The 24,471-nt window shown below is 33.0% G+C and overlaps 1 protein-coding gene and 1 pseudogene across 1 annotated transcript in view; one reads left to right on the top strand and one right to left on the bottom strand.

The window, feature by feature from the left end:
• The window catches only part of LOC107477252 (transcription factor bHLH121-like), a 98,729-nt gene that overhangs the window by 18,982 nt on the left and 55,276 nt on the right, over window positions 1-24,471 (bottom strand). The gene's annotated exons all lie outside the window — the stretch shown is intronic.
• LOC110278962 (aquaporin NIP6-1-like) lies at window positions 7,474-23,787 on the top strand (annotated as a pseudogene).

The raw sequence follows: 24,471 nt of genomic DNA, 5'->3' as shown, positions 1-24,471 counted from the left end.
AATCAGAAGTTATACAGAAAAAATTAAACTATAGAGCAATTAAGATACTTTTTCACCTAATATGACATACTTTATCTCTTTCTCAGGCCCTATAGAAGTAAGGATGTATAATAATCAATAGCCAAAAAGAGTAGTCCTCAATGAGAATTTTTAAAAGAGGAGTGTTAGGGGCAGTAATTTTTGTGATTTATGACCATTAAATAGTTATTAATGATGTTTTTAATGGTGTGAAATTTCATCCAATGATGTAAAATTACTCATTTTTATTTTGCTAATTACATACTGACTAAAATTTAATAAAGTTGCTGGCCTCTATACTTTTTCTTTTTAAAAAGAAGTGTATAAAGGAAAAAAATTATTAATCCTCAATGGAATCCACGTAATTTTTTTTCCTATAAAAAGAATCCACAAAAATATTATATTCCCATAAAATATTTCAATGTCACCAGTTCTATAGTAGTTTAATTAGTACTTGTTTTAAAATTTTTCTAATACTAACTGTCATTTGTTACAAGATTTTAGTCAATAAACATGTAACATTCAATTGGACCACTGAATAAGTAATATAAGTGTATCATATACTAATTTTTTATATTGGACACCACCATCCAGACAAGCATGCCATGAAATAATTATTGTAAGCCTATCTTCATATAAATTTATGTGTATTACTTTCTTGTCCAACATTAGTAGAACAGTAAAAATAAGTTGTGCTTAAATATTGAAACTGCTTGTTTTTATTATTTAATGTAGGTTTAGGCTGGGACCAGGAGTACTGAGAGCATGGACTGGGATGTAATGGTTATGCAGATGTATAAATCAATATATTCATAAACTATATATATTTGCATTGCATGATATATCTGTAATGAATTTTACTCTTACTCTTGTCAAATTAAAAGGAGTGGTATGACATCATGCATACGCTACTATATTAGTATATTATTATCTATCATTGTAACTATCTAGCTTCATGAAATAAAAATATGTGATTGATGTGTTTTTTATGAGAATTCTTAATTATTAGTTCTCTCAAACTTAAAAAAATCTAATTAAGTGAGATTCCTCGTATTTGAGAAGATATACAACTTCCTTTCATGCATAACAATTAATATAGTATTCCTTTCCATAGATGTTTATCCACATTGATATTTATGACTAGGAAAGAAAAACAAAATTACTTGGAACTAAATGAACCGTGTGAGAGCCAAACAATACAACCAATAATTCTGCATCAGATCGTATTCTATCCTTACATTATCATATACTTTTTGGTTTTATTTATTGATTATTATATGATTGGGCACATTTATTAATCTTAGAGATAGTATAATATTTTATATATAACCCAAGAAAGTAACCCTATTCAAAAAGCTCCATCACTCTCGCACTCAATCATAGTCTCATTGCTGGACTACCTTTGCCGGGAAGACTTTCAATGCTTCACATTGAATACTCCTTAAACCAGCGGCTCTGATACTACTTGTTAGGCCACCATCGGTTCTGATACCACTTGTTGGGTCACCATTGGCTCTACCTTTACTAGAAAGACTTTCGATACTTCACCTAAAATACTCTTTAAACCAAACCGATTAACCATCGGCTCTGATACCACTTATTGGGCCACTATCGACTCTGATACCACTTGTTAGGTCATGTTTTGTAATCCATCAAACATAGCTTTTCATTTTCTAGTTCAAAAGATCTTTTTGTATCTGCAACAATTGTTTTTTTTTTAATGATAAGAAAGGGCTTTTGTCAATTTATTTTTATAAAAAGTTATGCTATCTCTAATATCTTATTTTATTTTCTTCTTATTTCAGATATGGAAGCTAATCATCGAGTTAGTTGCTATCGCCTTTCTCATGTTTGGCCTAACATGCTCGACCATTATTTTAGAGTCAAACAAACTTGCTCTTATTTTGTTAGCTCCAGTTGTAGTGATTTTGAAGAATTGACTTAAGTTACAAAATACATCCATCAATATTAGAAATATTTATACCTGGTCTCCAATAATTCAACTTGCATGAATAGTTTTATTCATATGTGTGACATGAACATGTTTTGGCAGTGAGGTATACCGCAGTATCATTTTATATTTTTTTTTAAAATAAAAATAATACTTGAGATGAGATTTTGGAATTTTTGTTTATTTATTGTACCATGAACATAAGCCTTGCTTATAATATTAATTGTATATAATAATAAAATTTGATTTGATGTTAACATATTAATTAAAAGGAGGATGTGTGTATGTTATAATATTAAATATTGATGAAGTTATTTATGGTGATTAATAAAGGTTGGAGAGTTAGCGAAAATCGCTGTGGAAGCCATTGTCATGCTCAACATCCTCATAGTCGGGTATGTCTTTCTATAAAATCTACCTTCACTTTCATATAATTATATAAATAATTAATTATTATTTTATTATAATAGGGTCTATTTATGAAACTTGGTAAATATAACTATTTATATTGTCTCTTTATAGAATGAGTAATTTTATCACATGATATTAGAGTTCTATACTCTAAAAGTCTAAATACTAAATACTATATAAATAAATAAAAAGATAGACTAAAAAAAATACTAAATACTTATGGTCATGATTGCATGCATTGTTTTCTTAAACTAATTAATAAGATGATCCAGCATCAGGGGATCAATGAACCCAATAAGAACATTAGGTCCAGCAATTACAGCAAACAATTACAAAATAATTTTCACTAAGACTGCCTTCCAAATTTGAAATAAAAAGAAGAAAATAAAATAAGATGCCATCCTTTGTTATATTAATCTTAGAGATAGCATAATATTTTGTAATATAACCCAAGAAAATAACCTTATTCAGGAAGCTCCATCACTCTCGCACTAAATCATAGCTGGACTACCTCTACCGGAAAGACTTTCAATGCTTTACTTTGAATACTCTTTAAACCAGACCGATTAACCATCGGCTCTGATACTACTTGTTAGGCCACCATCGATTCTGATACCACCTGCTGGGTCAACATCAGCTCTACTTTTTTCAGAAAGACTTTCGATGCATCATCTAGAATACTCTTTAAATCAAACCGATTAACCATCGACTCTGATACCACTTATTGGGCCACTGTCAGCTCTGATACCATTTGTTGGGTCATGTTTTGTGGTGCATCAAACATAATTTTTTATTTTCTAGTTCAAAAGATCTTTTTGTATCTGCAACAATTATTTTTTTTTAAATGATAAGAAAGGGCTTTTGTCAATTTATTTTTATAAAAAGTTATGCTATCTCTAACATCTTATTTAATTTTCTTCTTATTTCAGATATGGAAGCTAACTATCATCGAGTTAGTTGCTACCGCCTTTCTCATGTTTGTCCTAAGATGCTCGACCATTATTTTAGAGTCAAACAAACTTGCTCTTATTTTGTTAGACCTCTTTGCAGTGGTTTTGAAGAATTGACTTAAGTTACAAAATACATCCATCTATATTAAAAGTATTTGTACCTGGTCTCCAATAATTCAACTTACATGAATAGTTTTGTTCATATGTGTGACATGAACATGTTTTGGCAGTGAGATATACCGCTGTATCATTTTAATTTTTTTTTAAAAATAAAAATAATACTTGAGATGAGATTTTAGAATCTTTGTTTATTTATTGCACCATGAATGTAAGCCCTGCTTTTAATATTAATTATGTGTAATAACAAAATTTGATTTGAGTTAACATATTAATTAAAAGGAGGATGTGTGTATGTTATAATATTAAATATTGATGAAATTGTTTATGGTGATAAATAAAGGTTGGAGAGTTAGCGAAAATCGTTGTGGGAGCCATTGTCATGCTCAACATCCTTATAGTCGGGTATGTCCTTCTATAAAATCTTCCTTCACTTTCATATAATTATATAAATAATTAATTTTTAATTTATTATAATAGAGTCTATTTATGAAACTTGGTAAATATAACTATTTATATTGTCTCTTTATAGAATGAGTAATTTTATAACATGATATTAGAGTTCTATGCTCTAAAAGTCTAAAATACTAAATACTAAATAAATAAATAAATAGATAGACTAAGAAAAATACTAAATACTTATGGTCATGATTGCATGCAATGTTTTCTTAAACTAATTAATAATGTGATATTATTTAATTATTCTTTTTTAATTTATATATATATAATTATCTTAAAAAATAATACATGTTAATTGTTAAGAAAATGTTTAAGTCAAAATAGTATTTATTATATTAAAAAAAAGTTATACACATAGTAATTAAGATTGATGAAAATCTAATTTTTATGAAAAGGATAAATAGGTTATGGCCTTTTGTCCCGCGAATATTTTTGTCTTTGACCATTGAAAAATATTTTTAAGTTCTTGATCTTCACAAAACTTGGACGGATCAATCCCTCCATCCAAATGCCTCCATCAGGGACTGATCATGTCTAAGGCCAACATCGGTTGGAGAGGGGAACGAAGCATGCCTTATAAGGGTGTGGATACCTCTCCCTAGCATGACGCGTTTTGACGAGTGAGTATGGGGGACTTCGGCTAGCATCCCTATCGTCAAAAGTAAAACCATGAGGCCTTGTGTGCCAAAGCGGACAATATCGTGCTAGCGGGTGGTCTGGGCTGTTACAGATGGTATCAGAACCAGAACCCAGATCGATAAGCCAGCGAGGGCGCTGGGCTCCCATAGGGGGGTGGATTGTAAGGCTCACATCAGTTGGAGAGGGGAACGAAGCATGCCTTATAAGGGTGTGGATACCTCTCCCTAGCATGACGCGTTTTGACGAGTGAGTGTGGGGGGCTTCGGCTATCATCCCTATCGTCAAAGACAAAACCGTGAGGCCTTGTATGCCAAAGCGGACAATATCGTGTTAGCGGGTGGTCTGAGTTGTTACAGATGGTATCAGAGCCAGGTTCCCGGATTGATGTGCCAGCGAGGGCGCTGTGCTCCCTTAGGGGGGTGGATTGTAAGGCCCACATCAGTTGGAGAGGGGAACGAAGCATGCCTTATAAGGGTGTGGATACCTCTCTCTAGCATGACGCGTTTTGACGAGTGAGTGTGGGGGGCTTCGGCTAGCATCCCTATCGTCAAAAGCAAAACCGTGAGGCCTTGTGTGCCAAAGCGGACAATATCGTGCTAGCGGATGGTATGGGCTGTTACAGATGGTATCAGAGCCAGAACCCGGATCGATGTGCCAGCGAGGGCGCTGGACTCCCTTAACGGGGTGGATTGTAAGGCCTACATCGGTTGGGGTGGGGAACGAAGCATGCTTTATAAGGGTGTGGATACCTCTCCCTAGCATTTCGCGTTTTGACGAGTGAGTGTGGGGAGCTTCGACAATCATCCCTATCGTCAAAGACAAAACCGTGAGGCCTTGTGTGCCAAAGCGGACAATATCGTGCTAGCGGGTGGTCTAGGCTGTTACAGTGAATGTTTGGAGAGAAGGGAGGTAGTGAGCGCTGTGAATGTATGGAGAGGAGGGAGGTGGTGAGCACTGGGAATGTATGGAGAGGAGGGAGGTGAGGGAGGTGGTGAGCGCTGTGAATGTATGGAGAGGAGGGAGGTGGTGAGCGCTGTGAATGTATGGATAGCAGGGAGGTGGTGAGCGCTGTGAATGTATAGAGAGGATGGAGGTAGTGAGCGCTCTGAATGTATGGAAAAGAGGGAGGTGGTGAGCGTTGTGAATGTTTGGAGAGGAGGGAGGTGTTGAACGCTGTGAATGTATGGAGAGGAGAGAAATGGTGAGCGCTGTGACTGTATGGAAAGGAGGGAAGTGGTGAGCGCTGTGAATGTATGGAGAGGAGGGAGGTAGTGAGCGTTGTGAATGTATGGAGAGGAGGGAGGTGGTGAGCGCTGTGAATGTATGGAGAGGAGGGAGGTAGTGAGCGTTGTGAATGTATGGAGAGGAGGGAGGTGGTGAGCGCTGTGAATGTATGGAGAGGAGGGAGGTGGTGGGCGCTTTAAATGTATGGACAGGAGGGAGGTGGTGACCGCTGTGAATGTATGGAGAGGATGGAGGTAGTGAGCGCTGTGAATGTATGGACAGGTGGGAGGTGGTGAGCACTGTGAATGTATGGAGAGGAGGGAGGTGGTGAGCACTGTGAATGTATGGAGAGGAGGGAGGTGGTGAGCGCTGTGAATGTATGGAGGGGAGGGAGATGGTGAGTGTAAGGCCCACATCGGTTGGAGAGGGGAACGAAGCATGCCTTATAAGGGTGTGGATATCTCTCCCTAGCATGACGCATTTTGACGAGTGAGTGTGGGGGGCTTCGGCTATCATCCCTATCGTCAAAGGCAAAACCGTGAGGCCTTGTGTGCCAAAGCAGACAATATCGTGCTAGCGGGTGGTTTGGGCTATTATAGATGGTATCAGAGCCAGGTTCCCGGATCGATGTGCCAGCGAGGGCGCTGGGCTTCCTTAGGGGGGTGGATTGTAAGGCCCACATCGGTTGGAGAGGGGAACGAAGCATGCCTTATAAGGGTGTGGATAACTCTCCCTAGCATGACGCGATTTGACGAGTGAGTGTGTGGGGCTTCGGCTATCATCCCTATCGTCAAAGGCAAAATCGTGATGCCTTGTGTGCCAAAGCGGACAATATCGTGATAGCGGTTGGTCTGGGCTATTACAGATGGTATCAGAGCCAGGTTCCCGGATCGATGTGCCAGCGAGGGCGCTGGGCTCCCTTAGGGGGGTGGATTGTAAGGCCCACATCGGTTGGAGAGGGGAACGAAGCATGCCTTATAAGGGTGTGGATACCTCTGCCTAGCATGACGCGTTTTGACGAGTGAGTGTAGGGGGTTTCGGCTATCATCCCTATCGTCAAAGACAAAACCGTGAGTCCTTGTGTGCCAAAGCGGACAATATCATGATAGCGGGTGGTCTGGGCTGTTACAGATGGTATCAGAGCCAGGTTCCCAGATCGATGTGCCAGCGAGGGCGCTGGGCTCCCTTAGGGGGGTGGATTGTAAGGCCCACATCGGTTGGAGAGGGGAACGAAGCATGCCTTATAAGGGTGTGGATACATCTCCCTAGCATGACTCGTTTTGACGAGTGAGTGTGGGGGGCTTCGGTTAGCATCCCTATCGTCAAAAGCAAAACCGTGAGGACTTGTGTGCCAAAGCGGACAATATCGTGCTAGCGGATGGTCTAGGCTATTACAGATGGTATCAGAGCCAGAACCCGGATCGATTTGCCAGCAAGGGCGTTGGGCTCCCTTAGAGGGGTGGATTATAAGGCCCACATCGGTTGGGGAGGAGAACAAATTATTCTTTATAAGGGATCGGATACCTCTCCCTAGCATAACGCGTTTTGACGAGTGAGTGTGGGAGGCATCGGCTAGTATCCCTATCGTCATAGACAAAACCGCGAGCCCTTGTGTGCCAAAGCGGACAATATCGTGCTAGCGGGTGGTCTGGGCTGTTATAGTGAATGTATGGAGAGGAGGGAGGGAGTGAGCGCTGTGAATGTATGGACAGGAGGGAGGTGGTGAGCGCTGTGAATGTATGTAGAGGAGGGAGGTGGTGAATGCTGTGAATGTTTGGAGAGGAGGGAGCGCTGTGAATGTATGGAGAGGAGGGAGGTGGTGAGCGCTGTGAATGTATGGAGAGGAGGGAGGTAGTGAGCGCTGTGAATGTATGGAAAGGAGGGAGGTGGTGAGCACTGTGAGTCTATAGAGAGGACGGAGGTAGTCAGCGCTGTGAATGTATGGAGAGGAGGGAGGTGGTGAGCACTGTGAATGTATGGAAAGGAGGGAGGTGGTGAGTGTAAGGCCCACATCAGTTGGAGAGGGGAACGAAGCATGCCTTATAAGGGTGTGGATACCTCTCCCTAGCATGACGCTTTTTGACGAGTGAGTGTGGGGGGCTTCGGCTATCATCCCTATCGTCAAAGGCAAAACCGTGAGGCCTTGTGAATGTTCATTAAAATATATATGTCATGCATGCAGGTGCCAATGTATATTGGAGCACAGATATTGGCATCAGTGTGTGCCGCATTTGCACTGAAGGAAGTGTATCATCCATTCATGGGGGTGGAGTTACGGTTCCTTCAGGAGGATATAGCCAAGTTTTGCTTTAGAATTCATCATCAGCTTCAATCTCATGTTTGTTGTCACTGCTTTCGCCACTCACACTAGAACTGTAAGCATATGTTATATTATGTTTATAATATTTAATGTGCTAATTGCCAATAATTTCTTGCTTAATTAAGTAATAATAATGATGAAATTGTTTATGGTGATAAATGAAGGTTGGACAGTTCGCGGGAATGGCGTTGGGAGCTACTGTAATGTTCAACATCCTCATAGTTGGGTATGTCCTTCTATCAAAGTAAATTTATTCTTCAAGATGGACTTGACTAAATTCTTTATAAGGGGCTATATAATTTTCATGTCTCAATATATATGGTTCCATTATCAATAATAATAATAATAATAATAATAATAATAATAATAATAATAATAATAATAAAAAGGTACGTTGAGATAAGAAGGAAAAATATGTCTTCATAAGTACTGAAAATGAAAGACATGCTCTTTCTATTATTCATTCCTTCACGTTATGGATATTCTCACCATATGATCTTAGTTTAGAAGGATTTTTGTTGGATTGATTAATTATTACGTGTATATATATATGTCCTACTAGACCAATTTGTAATCACAAATAATTGCACAAATGTAATAAATAAATAAATAATTAAATAAAAAGATAGACTAAAAAAAATACTAAATATTTATGGTCATGGTTCTATGCATTATTTTTTTAAACTAATTAATAAGGTGATATTATTTAATTATTCTTTTTAAATCTTGATATATATAATTCTCTTAAAAAATAATACATGTTGATTGTTAAGAAAATGTTTAAGTCAAAATAATATTTATTATACAAAAAAAAGTTATAGACGTAGTAATTAAGATTGATGAAAATCTAATTTCTAATAAAATACTATATCTATACACACAAAATTAAACATAAAAAAATTTCATTGCCTAGATAGTTAAACATAAATTAATTATTATAACAATATTATCAATTACAGGCCAATATCAGGGGGATCAATGAATTCAGTAAGAACATTAGGTCCAGCAATTGCAGCAAACAATTACAAAGCAATTTGGATTGTGTAGATTGGACCAAAATAATGGAGTTCTTTTTTAACATTGGTGAGAAACTTTTTTTTGTCCAACAAGAGAAACTTTAAGATTCATTGAATTGGATAATATATGTTTTCTTGGTACATCAATTAGGTAGTATTTACATTTACATTACACCCTGCTGAGAACAAAAACCAACTCAGGGTTGTTTCAGCAGGTGAACAATGAAAAAGTTATGCACGTAGTAATTAAGATTGATGAAAATCTAATTTTTAAAAAAATACTATATCTATACACAAAAAATCAAATGTAAAAGAATTCTATTGCATAGATAATTAAACATAAACTAATTGTTATAACGATATTATTAATTTACAGGCCAGCATCAGGGGATCAATGAACCCAATAAGAATATTAGGTCCAGCAATTACAGCAAACAATTACAAAATAATTTTCACTAAGACTTTCTTCCAAATTTGAAATAAAAAGAAGAAAATAAAATAAGATGCCATCCTTTGTTATATTAATCTTTGAGATAGCATAATATTTTGTAATATAACCCAAGAAAATAACCTTATTCAGGAAGCTCCATCACTCTCGCACTCAATCATAGCTGGACTACCTTTACCAGAAAGACTTTCAATGCTTCACCTTGAATACTCTTTAAACCAGACCGATTAACCATCGGCTCTGATACTACTTGTTAGGCCACCATCGGTTCTGATACCACCTGCTGGGTCAACATCAGCTCTACCTTTTTCAGAAAGACTTTCGATGCATCATCTAGAATACTCTTTAAATCAAACCGATTAACCATCAACTCTGATACCACTTATTGGGCCATTGTCAGCTCTGATACCATTTGTTGGGTCATGTTTTGTGGTGCATCAAACATAACTTTTTATTTTCTAGTTCAAAAGATCTTTTTGTATCTGCAACAATTGTTTTTTTTTTTTAATGATAAGAAAGGGCTTTTGTCAATTTATTTTTATAAAAAGTTATGCTATCTCTAACATCTTATTTAATTTTCTTCTTATTTCAGATATGGAAGCTAACTATCATCGAGTTAGTTGCTACCGCCTTTCTCATGTTTGTCCTAAGATGCTCGACCATTATTTTAGAGTCAAACAAACTTGCTCTTATTTTGTTAGCCCTCGTTGCAGTGGTTTTGAAGAATTGACTTAAGTTACAAAATACATCCATCTATATTAAAAGTATTTGTATCTGGTCTCCAATAATTCAATTTACATGAATAGTTTTGTTCATATGTGTGACATGAACATGTTTTGGCAGTGAGATATACCACTGTATCATTTTAAATTTTTTTAAAAATAAAAATAATACTTGAGATGAGATTTTAGAATCTTTGTTTATTTATTGCACCATGAATGTAAGCCCTGCTTTTAATATTAATTATGTGTAATAACAAAATTTGATTTGAGTTAACATATTAATTAAAAGGAGGATGTGTGTATGTTATAATATTAAATATTGATGAAGTTGTTTATGGTGATAAATAAAGGTTGGAGAGTTAGCGAAAATCGTTGTGGGAGCCATTGTCATGCTCAACATCCTTATAGTCGGGTATGTCCTTCTATAAAATCTTCCTTCACTTTCATATAATTATATAAATAATTAATTTTTAATTTATTGTAATAGAGTCTATTTATGAAACTTGATAAATATAACTATTTATATTGTCTCTTTATAGAATGAGTAATTTTATAACATGATATTAGAGTTCTATGCTCTAAAAGTCTAAAATACTAAATACTAAATAAATAAATAAATAGATAGACTAAGAAAAATACTAAATACTTATGGTCATGATTGCATGCATTGTTTTCTTAAACTAATTAATAATGTGATATTATTTAATTATTCTTTTTTAATTTATATATATATAATTCTCTTAAAAAATAATACATGTTAATTATTAAGAAAATGTTTAAGTCAAAATAGTATTTATTTTATTAAAAAAAAGTTATACACGTAGTAATTAAGATTGATGAAAATCTAATTTTTAAAAAAATACGATATCTATACACAAAAAATTAAATATAAAAGAATTCTATTGCATAGATAGTTAAACATAAACAAATTATTATAATAATATTATTAATTTACATGCCAGCATCAGAGGATCAATGAACCCAGTAAAAACATTAGGTCCAGCAATTACAGTAAATAATTACAAAGTAATTTTCACTAAGGCTGTCTTCCAAATCTGAAATAAAAAGAAGAAAATAAAATAAGATGTCATCTTTTGTTATATTAATCTTAGAGATAGCATAATATTTTGTAATATAATCCAAGAAAGTAACCTTATTCAGGAAGCTCCATCACTCTCTCATTCAATCATAGCTGGACTACTTTTACCGGGAACACTTTCAATGCTTCACCTTGAATACTCCTTAAATCAGACCGATTAACCATCGGCTCTGATACTACTTGTTAGGCCACCCTCGGTTTTGATACCACCTGTTGGGTCACCATCGGCTCTACCTTTGTCAGAAAGACTTTCGATGTTTCCCCTAGAATACTCTTTAAACCAAACCGATTAATCATCGGCTCTGATACCACTTATTGGGTCACTGTCGGCTCTGATACCACTTGTTGGGTCATGTTTTGTGGTCCATCAAATATAGCTTTTCATTTTCTAGTTCAAAAGATTTTTTTGTATCTGCAACAATTATTTTTTTTAAATGATAAGAAAGGACTTTTGTCAATTTATTTTTATAAAAAGTTATGCTATCTCTAACATCTTATTTTATTTTCTTTTTATTTCAGATATGGAAGTTAACTATCATCGAGTTAGTTGCTACCGCATTTCTCATGTTTGGCCTAACATGCTCGACCATTATTTTAGAGTCAAACAAACTTACTCTTATTTTGTTAGCCCCAGTTGCAGTGATTTTGAAGAATTGACTTAAGTTACAAAATACATCCATCTATATTAGAAGTATTTGTACCTGTTCCCGAATAATTCAACTTGCATGAATAGTTTTGTTCATATGTGTGACATGAACATGTTTTGACATTGAGATATACCATTGTATCATTTTATATTTTTTTTAAAAATAAAAATAATACTTGAGATAAAATTTTGAAATCTTTGTTTATTTATTACACCATGAACGTAAGCCTTGCTTATAATATTAATTGTATGTAGTAACAAAATTTGATTTGATGTTAACATATTAATTAATAGGAGGATGTGTGTATGTTATAATATTAAATCCTATTATAATAAATTAATAATTAATTATTTATATAATTATATGAAAGTGAAGGTAGAATTAATAGAAGGACATACTCGACTATGACGATGTTGAGCATGATAATGGCTCCCACCGCGATTCCCGTTAACTCTCCAACCTTTATTTCTCACCCTGAACAACTTTATCAATATTTAATATTATAACATACACACATCCTATTTTTAATTAATATGTTAACATCAAATCAAATTTCGTTACTACATACAATTAATATTATAAGCAAGGCTTACATTCATGGTGCAATAAACAAACAATGATTCTAAAATCTCTTCTCAAGTATTATTTTTATTTTTTAAAAAAATATAAAATGATACAGCAATATATGTCACTGCTAAAACATGTTCATGTCACACAAATGAACAAAACTATTCATGCAAGTTAAATTATTGGATACCAGGTACAAATACTTCTAATATAGATGAATGTATTTTATAAGTTAAGTCAATTTTTCAAAACCATTGCAATTGGGACTTACAAAATAAGAGAAAGTTTGTTTGACTCTAAAATAATGGTCGAGCATGTTAGGCCACACATGAGAAAGACGGTAGCAACTAACTCGATGATAGTTAGCTTTTATATCTGAAATAAGAAGAAAATAAAATAAGATATTAGAGATAGCATAACTTGTTATAAAAATAAATTGACAAAAGTCCTTTCTTATCATTAAAAAAAATAATTGTTGCAAATACAAAAAGAGTCCCGCTAGGGAGACAATGACATTTGTATACAATATGTACAATGGACTTTTTATCTAGCCCAATTATATTTGAAAATAATAATAAACACACATTTAACCTAATTATAATTTCTAAATAAAATTACACCCAATTCACCTCCTTTTGACTGTGTTACCCTGCCACCAAAAAACCTCCTCCTCGCTGCTCACCAACCCCCACACCGCCGTCTAGCTGTCCAAATCGCAACCTGCAGCAGCTCCGGAAACACGTCTGCATTGGAGACCCCCTGTTCGCGATCAAACTCGGTCGCTGGCGGCATCAGGATCGCACGGTCGTTCTTTCCTGCCGACCCGAGTTGCTGTGCCCAAGTGCCGCGCTTGTTCGCCCTCTCCGGAAGCATCACCGGTGCACGGTTTGCGGCTGCGTATCTGATCGTTGTTTTGCCAACTGACGTGTTCCAGAACCTCTTCGACCATCCACGGCGAGTTCTTTAGTTTCTTCTTTTCATGATTACTCATTGCAGTTGCTACTTATTTTATAGAGTGTTTAAGATGTTTAGTTTTCTGAAACTACATGGTGAAAAAGCAATAAATGGAATTTTATTATTTTGGAGCATGAGAAATTAGCTATTGCTTGAGATTGTTGCAATTTATTAACAGCTTCGCCGCCTGACGTGAACCATTTACCGGGACCAACACGAACATCAGAACTATATCGTCGTCGAGCATCCACGTTAAGTGGGTTAGTTTCTTCCTTTCATGAAACATCATTCATCTTGCATTTTGTAATGTAGAGACTGTATGTTGCTTATTTGATTGATTTTACATGGTGAAAATGCAGTATATGGAATTTTAGTATGTTCGAGCATGTGAAATTAGTTGTTGTTTAAGATCATTGCAATTGATATAACTTTTGAGCAGAAAAGGTGAAATAAGTTTGTTAATCTAGTTTAAATAGCATTTTATTTTTTTGCCTCGTGTGGACCTTTGGATGCGATGTTACGTAAACCAGCTAATCACCCAGCTAATCACTGGCTTCTTAATGTTGACCATAATGGGATGGTTATTTAGTAGGGTATTGGATGTTCAGTGTTAATGATAGATTTTTTTTGTCCGTTTAATTGGATGGTTAGTTTAGTAGGGTATTGAATGTTTGGTGTTCATGATAAATATTTTTTGCCCCTTTAATTGGATGGATACTTTAGTAAGTAATTAGATGGTTGGTTTTCACAGTCGCATGTATCCATGCTTTATTATAGTTTTCCTTTTATTTAAATATGCTTACTATATGGTCAACTGAAGGATTGAATCGGTTGTTTTTTTTTTTATTCTTACCTCCTTCTGCTTTTGATGAACGGAGAAGATTCACATGCTATCTTACCTTACTTAATTGGTAGTTAAAGATTATATATACAACTATTTGCATGCTTTCATTTATTTTATTTATTATGATAAACCTAAGATACTAATTAATAAGCATAGAAGTCAATTACAGGAACAAATTTAGCTTAACCAAAATTTGTGAGGTGCTCCAAGTGTTGAACGTTGAGCATTGAGCAGAGCAAAATACAAGGCATGCATAATAGCAAAGAAAAGGAACACAACTTGCACAACCACACACTGTTTAATTTGTCCCACACTAATAATATACAATCCAAATATGCTCATATTTTGTTCCCTTTCTTCAAATCCTATCACTTTCCAATGCTTTTAATTGGTTTTGGTACCTCTATCTATCTGAATTCTATGTATGTTAAAAGTACATATTATTTTAGTATATCTTAAACTGAAGCCAGCTTATTCTACTGTCTTAGTTAATGTTGTTCGTTTCTTTTTCCCCTTCTAGATTCTACATTCATGAGTTTGGTCTTATAGGTTCATCCTCACCATGTTGTTATATAGTGGTAATCAATTATAGTGTTAAATTGAGCTTATTTTGTTCTCAGTTGAGGGGTGAAGAGAAAGATATTCATTTATTCAGCTTATTACTTGTCCATTTATTTAACTTATTACTTGTCTGAATAAGACCTAGAGTTTTAACTGAAAAACTAAATCATTTCTTAATTATGATTATGTGTACTGACTTTGGATATTAGTCTGAACATAGTTTAGAGTTCTAGCTAGAATCAATCATTGCTCTACTTTATTCTTAATTTCATACCTTGTTTGCATTTTGTAGTATATAGCGTGCAATTTAATCTGTTTAATGTTTATGTATTTCTCATGCAATGAGTTTTAGTTGAATTTATTTTAGCATGAAAAAGTATAAGGGCCTTTTATGGTTTACAAACTTTTATAGTTGGTTGCAGTTACAGACTTCCATATTGTAAGACAGACGGTGAAGATAGGATTTATTTATGCTGTCAAATTACCCTCTTTTGTGGTTTATGATTTTGTTGAGTCTTCACTGTGAGTGGTGTAAAGAGACCTCATTATGAGACTGTACACTATAAAGGGGAGAAGAATGTTTGACCAACAACTGCAGAAGGAAAGGTAAAGCCTGTCATGTACAAATACTTTCCTCTTTTTGAGGTAGTGGAGCACACTGCATCATAGAAAGTACCCAACGTTTTGAGAAGATATTGCTCGCCCCATGAATTTTTTTGTTCTGTAATACTGAACAATGTAAATGACAACATATTATAAATCTTCTAACTTTGTTAATCTTTATGCTATATATATGAACTCAAGAACCTATAAAGCTGTGATTTACAATAAGGAAATATGTGTTTTTATTTGTGTGCAAGGGGTTGGCAAAAAGTACAAAGAGCTAAATGTTTGAAAAGCATTAAAAAAGAAGACAGGAAAAAGAGTATTAGATTGGACTATGTTTATTGTGGCCAAAAGTTGAAATATAACAGCACTAAACTACTAGTCATAGTGAGACTGAAGTCAATATCCAACTTAGTTTTGCCATCAATTAATATACGGCAAACTGGTTAGAGACACAGAGCTACACTTTCTAATGTAATGTGGTTGCATGCATAAGAATATGCTATTTTCTTGAATGTGTGGATAGGTGGCTATAGACCGAAAATAAAAATCTAGAGAAATTAGAGAGCAGAGTCAATTTCCTTCCGGCTATGTTCAGCGACCACTAATCCTAATTTGCCTTTAATCACGCGTTTATGAATACAGTTACAATTTTTTTATTAATTTATTTTTTCCTCTAAAAGAAACATAATAATAAATAGAACATCCAAAATACAATAAAAATAACCATTGGCCTACCTAGTAAAATGAACATCTGGCCTATTTTAGTTTCTCTCTTAATTTTTTGTTTACATCAACGCAATAGGGTCATAAATTATACTACAAATGGTATATCCAAAGTAATAATCCAATTTAGAATGAAAAGCGCCATCCGCAATCATACTAAAATAACCATTCGAATACCTATTACACTAAACATCCAGTATAATTTAATTGCATCTAGTTGAATCTAATATTAACAACCAAACATCCACTTAACAATGAAAATAATCATCCGTATACCTAGTAAAATGAACATCCTTCATAATTTAACTGTATTTACATGAATCCAATACAACCAACTAAATACTTAATAATTATATTCCAAATATCTGACATTCTTCAAATTGGTGACAGAACTAAAACAATAAAAAAACTAATATAAATCACAATATTAGTGACATGAAAAATATAATAATAATAATAAAAACCAATCTATTAATGTACAACTTCAAATTATTCTTGGCAGAAGCTACTGCTACAGGCCTTGGTTGACCAATATTAATTATTGAAAGGATTAATGTACAACTTCAATACATACATCAAAGAAGCCATTTTGATCACTCCATATTTTCTGCTACTTTTCGAGTACCTAGATGTCTTGTGGTGTACGTGGATAAAATTATTAGAGGGTGAACCTTGGCATAACAGTAAAGTAGTTGCCTAGTAAGTTGAAAGTGATGGGTTCAAATCATAAAAAAGCCTCTATTCTTGCAATTATGGATGCATAAATCTTTCGTTCACAATTGCCACCAAGTGAGAGTCTCTGTACTAAATTTCACCTTTTTATTTGGATATGATAATAATAAAAGGGTAGTCCAGTGCACAAATATCTTGTGCTATTGCACCTGATAATTGCATCAATGGTGAATTTGAAATAAGACGCCACAAGACTTTTCTTCAAGCACAGTTTCATACCAAGAATTCAGCGCACTAATGGACTGCACATTGAGGTGATAAAAGTAGTAAGATTACTTTAGAAACCCAAAGAAAGTATGGACAATGAAACGATTTGCCAACTTGAAAGCTTAACTTGTTAACCAAGTTCATACTAATAATTTACCACTATAATTCCAATCACTTTTAGTCTGGATTCTCCATTTTCATCAGAAAATTTTTTAAGGTTTATTCCAATACCAGTTTAAATAAAAGAAAAAAAAAACAAACCCAGGAACCAGGACACAAGCGGCGGAACCTGGTTGTGATTTTTGTTGCTTCGTGTAGAGGACGTTGGGCATCGGGTCAGCGAGGGGTAGCGATGGCGCGAGGGGACGAGTCAGCAACGGCACGAGGGAGTGGCAGCGATGGTGCTGGAACTGGCTTGTGTGGGATAGAGTTGTCGGCACTCCAGGTGAAGTGCAACTTCTCGATGCAGAGCAGTGTCGTTGGAACTGGTTCGGAGATGGCGACGCGACTGAGTGGACTCTGGCGGTAGAATCAGGTGCAACCCTTGCAACGGTGTTGCACGGTCCTTCGCAGTGCGCACCACAGTGTCTCCCAAGATTATTGGCGATGGCGGCTGTTGTGGGTTGCGGGGTGGCACCGTTGAGAGAATGTGAGAATTTATGAAAAGCAATTTCCTGTAAACGGGGAAGAGGGTTGGCGGTTTTTAATTTTGCATTGTTTACGGTATAGAATCTTTATTTAGATTGAATTTAAAATTTGAAATAAATGATAATTAATTACTCTAATTATCATTTGATTTTAATTACAAAAATATCATCATTGTATATATTGTATAGCAACTATATTGGCTCTCCATACTTTTCCATACAAAAAAGATCTTTTGAACTAGAAAATGAAAAGCTATGTTTGATGGACCACAAAACATGACCCAACAAGTAGTATCAGAGTCGACGGTGGCCCAATAAGTGGTATCAGAGTCGATGGTTAATCGGTTTGGCTTAAAGAGTATTCAAGGTGAAGTATCGAAAATCTTTCTGGCAAAGGTAGAGCCGATGGTGACCCAATAAGTGGTATCAGAACCGATGGTGGCCTAACAAGTAGTATCAGAATCGATGGTTAATCGGTCTGGTTTAAGGAGTATTTAAGGTGAAGAATTGAAAGTCTTTCCGGTAAAGGTAGTCCAGCAATGAGACAATAATTGAGTGCGTGAGTGATTGAGCTTCCTAAATAGGGTTACTTTCTTGGGTTATTTTATAAAATATTATGCTATCTCTAAGATTAATATAACAAAGGATAACATCTTATTTTATTTTCTTCTTTTTATTTCAGATTTGGAAGGCAGCCTTAATGAAAATTGCTTTGTAATTGTTTGCTGTAATTGCTGGATCTAATATTCTTATTGGGTTCATTGATTTCCTGATGGTGGCCTGTAAATTAATAAAATCATTATAACAATTAGTTTATGTTTAACTATCTATGCAATAGAATTCTTTTACATTTGATTTTTTGTGTATAGATATAGTATTTTTTTAAAAATTCAATTTTCATCGATCTTAATTATTACGTGCATAACTTTTTTTTAATATTATAAATACTATTTTGACTTAAACATTTTCTTAACAATCAACATGTATTATTTTTTAAGAGAATTATATATATTAAGATCTAAAAAGAATAATTAAATAATATCACCTTATTAATTAGTTTAAGAAAACAATGCATGCAATCATGATCATAAGTACTTAGTATTTTTCTTAGTCTATCTTTTTATTTGTTTATTTAGTATTTAGTATTTTAGACTTTTAGAGTATAGAATTCTAATATCATGTGATAAAATTACTCATTCTATAAAGAGATAATATAAATAGTTATATTTACCAAGTTTCATAAATAGACTCTATTATAATAAATTAATAATTAATTATTTATATAATTATATGAAAGTGAAGGTACATTTTGTAGAAGGACATACCCGACTATGAGGATGTTGAGCATGACAATGGCTCCTACCGCGATTTTCGCTAACTCTCCAACATTTATTAATCACCATAAACAACTTCATCAATATTTAATATTATAACATACACACATCCTCCTTTTAATTAATATGTTAACATCAAATCAAATTTTGTTACTATATACAATTAATATTATAAGCAATACTTACGTTCATGGTGCAATAAATAAATAAAAATTTTAAAATCTCATCTCAAGTATTATTTTTATTTTAAAAAAAATGTAAAATGATACAGCGATATATCTCACTGCCAAAACATGTTCATGTCACACATATGAACAAAACTATTCATGCAAGTTGAATTATTGGGGACCAGATACAAATAATTCTAATATTGATGGATATATTTTGTAACTTAAGTCAATTCTTCAAAATCACTACAACTGGGGCTAACAAAATAAGAGCAAATTTGTTTGACTCTAAAATAATGGTCGAGCATGTTAGGGCAAACATGAGAAAAGCGATAGCAACTAACTCGATGATTGTTAGCTTCCATATCTGAAATAAGAAGAAAATAAAATAAGATATTAGAAATAGCATAACCTTTTATAAAAATAAATTGATAAAAACCCTTTTTTATCATTAAAAAAAAAACAATTGTTGCAGATACAAAAAGATCTTTTGAACTAGAAAATGAAAAGCTATGTTTGATAGACTATAAAACATGACCCAATAAGTGGTATCAGAGCCGACAGTGGCCCAATAAGTGGAATCAGAGCCGATGGTTAATCGGTTTGGTTTAAAGAGTATTCTAGGTGAAGTATCGAAAGTCTTTCTGGTAAAAGTAGAGCCAATGGTGACCCAACAAGTGGTATCAGAACCGATGGTGGCCTAACAAGTAGTCAACGCCGCTGGTTAATCAGTCTGGTTTACAGAATATTCAAAGTGAAGCATTGAAAGTCTTCCCGATGAAGATAATCCAGCAATGAGACTATGATTGAGTGCGAGAGTGATGGAGCTTTTTGAATAGGGTTACTTTCTTGGGTTATATATAAAATATTATACTATCTCTAAGATTAATAAATACGCTCAATCATATAATAATCAATAAATAAAACCAAAAAGTATATGATAATGTAAGGATAGAATACGATCTGATGCAGAATTATTGGTTGTATTGTTTGGCTCCCACACGGTTCATTTAGTTCCACGTAATTTTGATTTTTCTTTTCTAGCCATAAACATCAATGTAGATAAACATCTATGAAAAGGAGTGCTATATTAATTGTTATGTATGAAAAGAAGTTATATATCTTCTCAAATACGAGGAACCTCACTTAATTAGATTTTTTCAAGTTTGAGAGAACTAATAATTAAGAATTCTCATAAATAATACATCAATCACATATTTTTATTTCATGAAGCTAGATAGTTGCAATGATAGATAATAATATACTAATATAGTAACGTATACATGATGTCATATCACTCCTTTTAATTTGATAAGAGTAAGAGTAAAATTCATTACAAATATATCATGCAATGCAAATATATATAGTTTATGAATATATTGATTTATACATCTGCATAACCATTGCATCCTAGTCCATGTTCTCAGTACCCCTGGCCCCAGCTTGAACCTACATTAAATATTAAAACAAGCAGTTTTAATATTTAAGCACAACTTATTTTTACTGTTTTACTAATGTTAGACAAGAAAGTAATACACATAAATTTATATGAAGATAGGTCTACAACAATTATTTCATTGGCATGTTTGTCTGGATGGTGGTGTCTAACATAAAAAATTAGTATATGATACACTTATACTACTTATTCAGTGGTCCAATTGAATGTTACATGTTTATTGACTAAAATCTTGTAACAAATGACAGTTAGTATTGAAAAAATTTTAAAACAAGTAATATTTAAACTACTATAGAACTGGTGACATTGAAATATTTTATAGAAATATAATATTTTTGTGGATTATTTTTATAGGAAAAAAAATTACCTGGATTCCATTGAGGACTAATAATTTTTTTCTTTTATACACTTCTTTTTAAAAAGGAAAAGTATAGAGGCTAACAACTTTATTAAATTTTAGTCAGTATGTAACTAGTAAAATAAAAATGAATAATTCTACATCATTGGATGAAATTTCACACCATTAAAAACATCATTAATAACTATTTAATGGTCATAAATCACAAAAATTACTGCCCCTAACATTCCTCTTTTAAAAATTCTCATTGAGGACTACTCTTTTTGGCTATTGATTATTATACATCCTTACTTCTGTAGGGCCTGAAAAAGAGATAAAGTATGTCATATTGGGTGACAAAGTATCTTAACTGCTCCATGGTTTAATTTTCCCTGTATAACTTCTAATTTAAAGTTCTTATTTTTGTGTTAATTTTTGTATTTAACTTCTAATATTTTGGTCCTGTGACTTTTAATTACAGTAAAAAATGATAGGGATCAATAGTTTAATAATTAAGAAAAAGTGAATTCAGCAAAGAAAACAATGAGGCTGAAACGGATATTTGTAATAAATAGAATATTCTGCATATTAAAAGTTAGTAGTATATAGAGAAACTAAATATATAGAGAATAATCAACAATTTTCTGCTTCCAATATGAATCTAAATGATTCTGACACAGTGCGAAAAGATTGCCATAAAATATAGAGAAATTAAATCAACAGTAGATGCAAAGCATAAATTTGGTTTGTGATTAATACAGTAAAGGATAAATATGGCAGCTAAAATATGAAAAAAACCCAAATAAAGACTTTAGGTTTCTAATGTTCATCTATATCCACTTTTTTAATTTCCTAGCACAGGGTAATGTATCCACTGAATAATCAACAGCCAATAATGCAGCAAGTAAACCTTGGATCTGAAATTAAAAAGCGAAAAACATTAGATGGAAACCTTGTATCTGAAATTTGAGAAGAAAAGAATAGATCCTAAGAATAACAATGTAAATTTTCCCACCTTAGCAAGTCCCATAATCACAGTTATTATACCAGGTACCAGGTGAATTTACTGAACATACAAAAACAAATCAGACCGATTAACTATCGGCTCTGATACTACTTGTTAGGTCATCATCGGTTCTGATACCACTTGTTGGGTCACCATCGGCTCTACCTTTGCCAGAAAGGCTTTCGATACTTCACATTGAATACTCTTTAAACCAAACCGATTAACCATCGGCTCTGATACCACTTATTGGGTCACTATCGGCTCTGATACCACTTGCTGGGTCATATTTTGTGGTCCATCAAATATAGCTTTTCATTTTCTAGTTCAAAAGATCTTTTTTGTATATGCAACAGTTGTTTTTTTTTTAGTGATAAGAAAGGGCTTTTGTCAATTTATTTTTATAAAAAGTTATGCTATCTCTAACATTTTATTTTATTTTCTTTTTATTTCAGATATGGAAGCTAACTATCATCGAGTTAATTGCTACCGCCTTTCTCATATTTGGCCTAACATGCTCGACCGTTATTTTAGAGTCAAACAAACTTGCTCTTATTTTGTTAGTTCCAGTTGCAGTAATTTTGAAGAATTGACTTAAGTTACAAAATACATCTATCTATATTAGAAGTATTTGTACCTGGTCCCCAATAATTTAACTTGCATGAATAGTTTTGTTCATATGTGTGACATGAACATGTTTTAGCAGTGAGATATACTGCTGTATCATTTTATATTTTTTAAAAAAAAATAAAAATAATACTTAAGATGAGATTTTGGAATCTTCGTTTGTTTATTGCACTATGAACGTAAGCCTTGTTTATAATATTAATTATATGTAGTAACAAAATTTGATTTGATGTTAACATATTAATTAAAAGGAGTATGTGTGTATGTTATAATATTAAATATTGATGAAGTTGTTTATGGTGATAAATAAAGGTTGAAGAGTTAGCGAAAATCACAGTGAGAGCCATTGTCATGCTCAACATCCTCGTAGTCGGGTATGTCCTTCTATTAAATCTACCTTTACTTTCATATAATTATATAAATAATTAATTATTAATTTATTATAATAGGGTCTATTTATGAAACTTGGTAAATATAATCATTTATGTTGTCTCTTTATAGAATGAGTAATTTTATGATATGATATTAGAATTCTATATTCCAAAAATTTAAAATACTAAATACTAAATAAATAAATAAAAAGATAAACTAAGAAAAATATTAAATACTTATAGTCATGATTGCATGTATTTTTTTTTAAATTAATTAATAAGGTGATATTATTTAATTATTCTTTTTAAATATTGATATATATATAATTCTCTTAAAAAATAATACATGTTGATTATTAAAAAAATATTTAAGTCAAAATAGTATTTATTATATTAAAAAACTAAATAATTAAATATAAATTAATTATTATAATAATATTATTAATTTACAGGTCAGCATCAGAGAAATTCATAAACCCAATAAAAATATTAGGTTCAATAATTATAGGATACAATTACAAAACAATTTAAATGTATTTGACAGCTTCAATTCTTAGTGCACTTGGTGATACCGGTACTTATTCTGCTGTTAAACTTTCGAATGAAGATGAAAACTCTAAACTCTAGCCTCCTTCAAATTCTGGAACCTTCAGAAGGTGATTATTACATTAATTGATTATTAGAATCAATCAACCGCACAAGATATATATAAACTTATATGTGTCATAGATGTATAGTAAATAATATATGTAAATAATATATGTAAAAAAGTATATATTGTGGAAATTAGTAAATGGGAATAATAATAAGGATAAAAAACCCAAATAAATCAAGCTGAAAAGTTTATTATCCAAATCAGCCAAAACAAAAATTATTTCAGCAATCCACCAATGGCCATTTATATATAATTCGAATCAATATGATTGGAACTATAAATACATGTAATTTAAAACAACTTACTTCGAATTACATTTGAATGGATATGCATGTAATTCGAATCAAGTAGAATCGAATTAGAGAATGGTAAATCAAATTGACTCGATTCGAATTAGTAGGCTCACGTGACTCTATGGAGTTCGAATCATATTGATTCGAATTATTCAATGTTGGTGACACTAGGTAATTCGAATTAAGTTGATTCGAATTACTATGAGTTGCCTATATAATGCTACGCTAGTTGGATATATATCAAATTTTATTTTTCACATTCTTATTTGGATAGTTGGATATATATCTTATAGTTGATACAAAAATATTTACTAATAATTTTATTTTTCTAAAAATATTATATATATATATATATATATTTTG

Source organism: Arachis duranensis, chromosome 3 (genome assembly GCF_000817695.3).
Source record: "Arachis duranensis cultivar V14167 chromosome 3, aradu.V14167.gnm2.J7QH, whole genome shotgun sequence".
Classification (NCBI taxonomy): Eukaryota; Viridiplantae; Streptophyta; class Magnoliopsida; order Fabales; family Fabaceae; genus Arachis; species Arachis duranensis.
This window is presented reverse-complemented; position numbering and strand designations above follow the sequence as displayed.